The sequence below is a fragment of the Eubalaena glacialis genome, chromosome 4 (genome assembly GCF_028564815.1).
Source record: "Eubalaena glacialis isolate mEubGla1 chromosome 4, mEubGla1.1.hap2.+ XY, whole genome shotgun sequence".
In the NCBI taxonomy this organism is placed as follows: domain Eukaryota; kingdom Metazoa; phylum Chordata; class Mammalia; order Artiodactyla; family Balaenidae; genus Eubalaena; species Eubalaena glacialis.
This window is the reverse complement of record NC_083719.1, coordinates 151,963,300-151,969,463: the sequence shown is the minus strand read 5'-3', so window position 1 is coordinate 151,969,463 and position 6,164 is coordinate 151,963,300.

Genomic DNA, 6,164 nt, shown 5'->3' with positions numbered 1-6,164 from the left:
CATTGTATGCGTGCGGACTGTCAGGGTAGGCATGGCCCAGGGGCATGGCCTCCTCAGGTTTGGGAGCTGCTGTCAGATGTCTCTGAGAGAGCACCAGACAGCCAGGCAGGCGAGCCTGTGACCCGTCATGCTGGTGACAGCAGAGTGGAGGTTCTCGGGGTGGGGGTGAGGGCTCAGGTCCCATTCCCAGGCAGATCCAGGTTGGGTCATCCCCTCCGCTTTGGTAGCTTCTGTGAACCAGGCCACTTTCTAGAGTCTTGCCATTCTGAGGCTTAGGGTGCAATTCAGCCATTAATTAACATTATTTTACTTACAAAACAAACACATGCTTATTGTAGAAATGGAAATGAGATAGAGATGTATACAGTCAGAAGTGTAAATCTCAGTGATGTGTCATTGTAGGGTTATCAATTTAACAAAGTACACTCTGGTGGGGCACGTTGTTGGTGCAGGAGGCCGCGCACGTGTATGGGGCTCAGTTTTGCTGTGAACTTAAAACTTCTCTGAAAAGTAAACTCTCTTAAAAAAACAGTGTAAATCCCTCCCTCACTTCTCTCTAGTCTCATACCTCCGAGATGACCACTGTTAACAGTTGTTTTATCCAAACATCCACTATGTTTATATATACACATATATCTTTGCAGGAAGAAAAACATTTAACAGCAAAATTGGGATGATAGCGTGCATATTTTTTTGCTATTTACATTTTCACTTAATAATAAAAGCAAATCTTTATTGAATATTGAATGCATGCTTGTACTGTGCCAAGAACCTCTCCAGTCCTCACAACAACTTTTTGAAGTAGTAACTACCATTCTCATTTTACAGGTGAAGAAACTGAGGCTTAGAGAGGATAAGAAAAGTCCCAAGGTTACATAGCACGTGAGGGGCAGAAGTGAATCCAGGTAAGCGGAGCCAAGAGCTTTTTTTTTTTTTTTTTTTTTTAGCATTTTTACGGTTTTGTTTATTTCACTTGCACCTTTTTTTAAAAAAATTGAAGTATACTTGATTTACAAGTACTTTTAATCACTGCACCTGACACATGCTCTTTCCCAATGTCAGTGGGACCTTTCCATGTCAGGTCCTATAGATCTGCCTCATTCTTTCTGATGGCAGCAAGGTATTTCATAAGATCAATATACTAACATTTATATAACACATGTCCTATATAGACACAAAGTTATTTCCAAATTTTTTACTGTTACAAAATCAGTAATGAACATCTTTGCACATATGTAAGCTCCTATAATTCTGCACTCTGTCATGTTTCTCTACCTCATTCTTTTCCTTCTCACGCATCAACAATACCATTATCAATCCACCAATGGTCATGATCAAACTTTCTCCCTTTAGTTCATTTCCTCAACCCTTGTCCTTCCCCTTATCCCCAACATCGAGTTTAAGAAGCAGAGGTGGTTCCGACATGTGCAGGTTTCCACTCCCATTCCCAGAATCGCCATCACATAAATACTGTGAGCTCCAAACTTGTCATATTAGCCTCCTTCCTACGCAGGCACTGTTCCCCTGTCATCAGTCTCTTCAGTATAGACAGAAACACTTGTTGGGAAGCAGGAGTGGAGCCTGAATTAGATTGAGGTGAGGAAAGGCATTATTACCATGGGTCCACCTTGAGAAAATCACAGAAGGTGAAGGTGTGCGGTGTGTGTCCTGGGTGGCAACACAGACAGGAACACCTGTGGCTCGAGTATCAGACAGAAGGTGCTCTACTCTTACTCTGCACTTGCTCTGAGATTGTATTACTTCTCCCTGAGGTTCAGTTCCCTCCACTGTAAAAGGGATAGGAATCAATAGTTCTTCAGCTGATGGTGAGACCTGATACAAAGTAGGTGCTCAGCAAATTCCAGACCCGGCCCCCTTCCCTCAGTCCCAGCAGGGCTTATATTTGGATCCCCTTCCCTTTCCTCCCTTCGGGCACCGGGAGGGGCCAGCAGTTCCCTTACCAGACAGCTGCCAAGGCTCCGTTAGGACAGGTCCTCCAGGTCTTCACGCTGGGCTTTCAGGTAGGGCGTGGTCTTCTGGGTCCCCGAGATTCTCCCCATCATCAGCCCTGACCCCCTGGATGCAGGCACACAGTCACTGTCTGATGGAGTGGATCTCTCTGTGGGAAAGACAGAGCTGCAAGACCAGCCAGGCAGACAGGTGGGTGGAGCCTCTCCCAGCTCCTCCTCTGGGTGGAGCTCTGACCAGGTTCTGGGTGTCTGTGGGAATCCTCAGCTCCGGCTAGGGCTACTGGCTGCCAGGCGTTTGATTCTGAGTTGTGTCTCAGCATGCTCCTGGACCACAGCCAGAAAAGACTCTTAAGATCAAAGACCCATGAAAGTGAAATAAAATGGGTAACACCACCCATCATGTCTGGAAGGTGAGTCTCCGGTTCTGAATTTGGAGGACACCCCTCTGTCCTGGTATAATGGAATGGGGGTTTGCAGTGCGTATGACCTTGGACAAGCCACTCCACCTCTCTAGTCCTCAGCTTCCCATCCATAAAATGGAACTTGACCATTTCTAAAATTCTGATTCCTGGTTACGTATTTGAAAAGCTTCTTTGGGATCAATAGAGAGCCTTGTCTATGTAAAAGGAGACTTGCAAATGCCAGGACCTTGTGCTTTCCACTCTGGGAAGTTTCAAAAAGAGACATAGGGGTCAAGAGAATGGGGGATAGAGGCTGAGCAGGCCAACCCAGGAAGAGATAGGAGAGACTCTGGGAGAAATTTGGCTAGATTTCTAGGTTGCTCCCCCTTCCCCATCCCTACCCCTCACACAGAGGATTTTCCATTCCCCACAAAGTCCATTTTAGGAGCATCTGTCTTCCATGGCCAGTTGAACCTCCTAACAGAAGTGCTTCACAGTGTTCTCTGAGCCCTGAGTCCTCCCTGTCACTATAGCCAGTGGCCTCAAAACTTACTCTTGGCTCCAGCCCTGTGGGAAGGCACAAGGAATTCCCTGGAGGCTTGGCCTTGCACCCTGAGAGAGCTGGGAGCCAGGAAGGGAGTCAGATGGAGAGGCCCAGGAGAGAGCTGAGTCTGTGGCAAGAGGCCCTGCAGCACCTCCTACCCTCTTGACATCATTGCTGAGCTCCTGCCCAGACCCCTTCGTGTCTTGGAGGTGGGAAGGTGGGGAGATAGGGAGACAGTAGAAGAGGGAGCAAATGGAGCTTCAGGAAGTGAAAGGAGGTAGGAAGGATGGAGTGGGCCTCCATGTACAATGCCCCATAGATGCCTTTGGCTCCAAACTAGTTTCCTTAGTGTGCCCCTGGAGCCCAGCCAGCCTCGCAAACATTTCTGTGCTGCTTGGTGGGGAGTAGGTGCCTGAAGAGAAAGCTCTTTGATTTCTCCTGAGAGGCCTCACTTTCACCTGAGAAACTTGAAGGTGTCTGGAAAAGGAATGGCTGAGGATCCAGTTTCAGGTTCTCAATGAATGGAAAGTAGTTTGGGGCTTTTCTCAGAATTTCCAAGATGTTCTTACATAAAACAAAGGCTCAAAAGTAACAAAGACAGTTTGGAGCTGGGAGATGGGGATGGGAGGAGTGGGTATCCTCTGGCTCAGGAACAGTGAGACAAAAGAACATTGGGCAGCTAGCTGGGTGGCTTTGCCAAGTTACTTAACCTCTCTGTACCTCAGTTTCCTTATCTGACAAATGGAGATGATATCATTGCCTATCATTCAGCAATGATAGGTTTGATATCATATTCAAAATCACCTGGCATTTTGTACCTGGCACATTGTAGATGCTCAGTAAGTTGTTCTTTTTATCTGATGTTGTTAGTATCTTCTCATGTTTGTACTTACCTATTTAATCCTCCATCCATCTAAGTATCTATCTATCTATCATTTACCCAACCATCCAGTATTTAATCTTCCCAATCAGATTGTTAATGCTTTCATTGCATGGGCTTATATTGTACTTCTATGTAAGCATTCAGTAAGTATTTTAATAGACTGATCATATCAGGGTCAGGGCAAGCCAGACCTCAAGTTAATAAAGTAGGTATGATAAGGCTTCTTATCTCCCAGCTTCAAACAATGCTTCAATCTAGTGCCAGCTTCTTTCTTTGATTTCTTTCAGATCAACTGAAGAAATGCTTAGAGTGGGGAGTTTCCAGGAAAGCCAAGTTCTGGGGTCTTCTGCTGGGTCTGCAGAAGACCCAGCATCCTCTTCACCATCCAGGCCTCCTAGTTTCCAAGTGTGACCTCTAGTCTCCGGATGCCTGAGGTCAGTGGTATTTCAGTATGTCCAGCTATGCGGACACATTGCCCATGGGTTACTCATCCTGGTGTCCACCTCTTACATCACCTGGCTATACACCCTCCTAGAACGTGTCCCAGAACAAAGGCCAGAGTGCCTTGCCTGGGACCTTGATCACTATGCACATAGGATACTAATAAGTCATAATAATGCTGTGCGTTTATATAGTGCTTTGCAGTTTTCAGAGCCTTTTCACATGCCTGCGCCTTATCTTATTCCAGCCACATTATAATTCGGTGAAGCAAACAGGATATGTTCCCTTATTCTCAATTTGCAGATGAGGAATCTGTGCCCAAGAGTCACGCAGCTACTAAGCAGTAGGCCAACTTGGACTAGAACCCAGGTCTTAGGATTCTGAGTCAGCTGCTTACCTCACACATCTGTTCAGTGATGATGGGGAGTACAGAGGGACAGAGTTCAAGTGAAGCTTGGGATGGAGACAGCCTTTGCATCTTCCCCTGGCCTAGGAGGCCACGGTGGGACAAGGCTACCTTGCATCTGCTTGTCAGACTGACTACCCCACTGACCTGCAGCCCCAGCTGGAAACTCTCGGCAACCTTCACCCCTTTAGTTTCCCTCTCGCCTCCCCCTTGTCAACACCTGATTGATCCCTACCCCAGGCACCTTTTCGTTTTGAAAAGGTCTCATCTGCCAGTGCCTGGCTCAGGATTGCCTTACCTTGGAGACTGTGGTCTCCAAAACGAGGCCTCCATGTACCAGGTCCTGTGCAAAACAAGCCTCTGAGGTGTGGGGAGAAGATTTTAGAACTTCTATGGCTTCAAACAATGGGAAAAACATTGCACTTTAGTAATATTTACTATGTAGATGGATACTGGCCTCTCACTGCTCTGTTGGTCAGACTGTCTGAGGTCACATACCAAGGTCACACAAGCCTGAGGATGGGGCAGGGTCTCTAAATGTGGAGTGCTTATCCATCACTCCTTTTCTTTCAGTATAACTTGACCTTCTGCAGTATATGTCGGCCAGGTTAAATGGATTTATGATTTGTTTTCACTAAATTAACCCTAAAGAAATGGACACGTGGCTTAAAAATGAGTCCTGCAAAAAGAAACTACTGAAAGAAGATAGCATTAATAACGCAAACAGAAGCAAACGGCAAGAAAATGGTAGTGTTGACACTTCGCCTACCTAATGCCTACCCTAATTAAACATCTTGCAAATGAAGTTTTATGAGTTTCGAGAAATACCTGTTTCTATAAGTAAAGTTTTGTTCGCATACAGCTTGCACGTTTGTTTACATGTTGTCTGTGGCTGCTTTTGCACAAGGACAGAGTGAGTAGTTGTGAGTCCAGGTGGCCTGCAATTCTTTACACTGTCTGGCCCTTTAAGGACTTTGCTGACCCCTGTCCTAGATCACAGTCAGCAGGTCCACGCCAGGCTGTCTGACTCCAGGACCCATACTCTTACATTCACAATAGACCCACCTCCTCACACATGGTCCAAGGTTCATATTCCTGAAAGTTCTTGCTTGGAGGATAAAAAGCCGCAAGGTGCTTACCGCCTCATTTTACACGTGTGAATTTTATATGTGTGAATAATTAGCACCCAATTTTATTTGTGCATCCAGGGTGACTCCTGGATGCCTAAGGCTGCCCTTGTATGGACAAGGGGATGTCCTACGTACTCCTGAACTCTCTAAGTGGTTATTGTGCTCTTGGGTGTGGGAATGAAGAACAAGCTAATTGCACAGAGAACTGTATTCAGTACTCTGTAATGACCTATATGGGAAAAGAATCTAAAACAGAGTGGATATATGTATATGTATAACTGATTCACTGTGCTGTACACCTGAAACTAACACAACATGGTAAATCAACTGTACTCCAATAAAAATTAAAAAAAAACAAATGAAGAGTTTTAGTGATTTTCAAGCCTTTT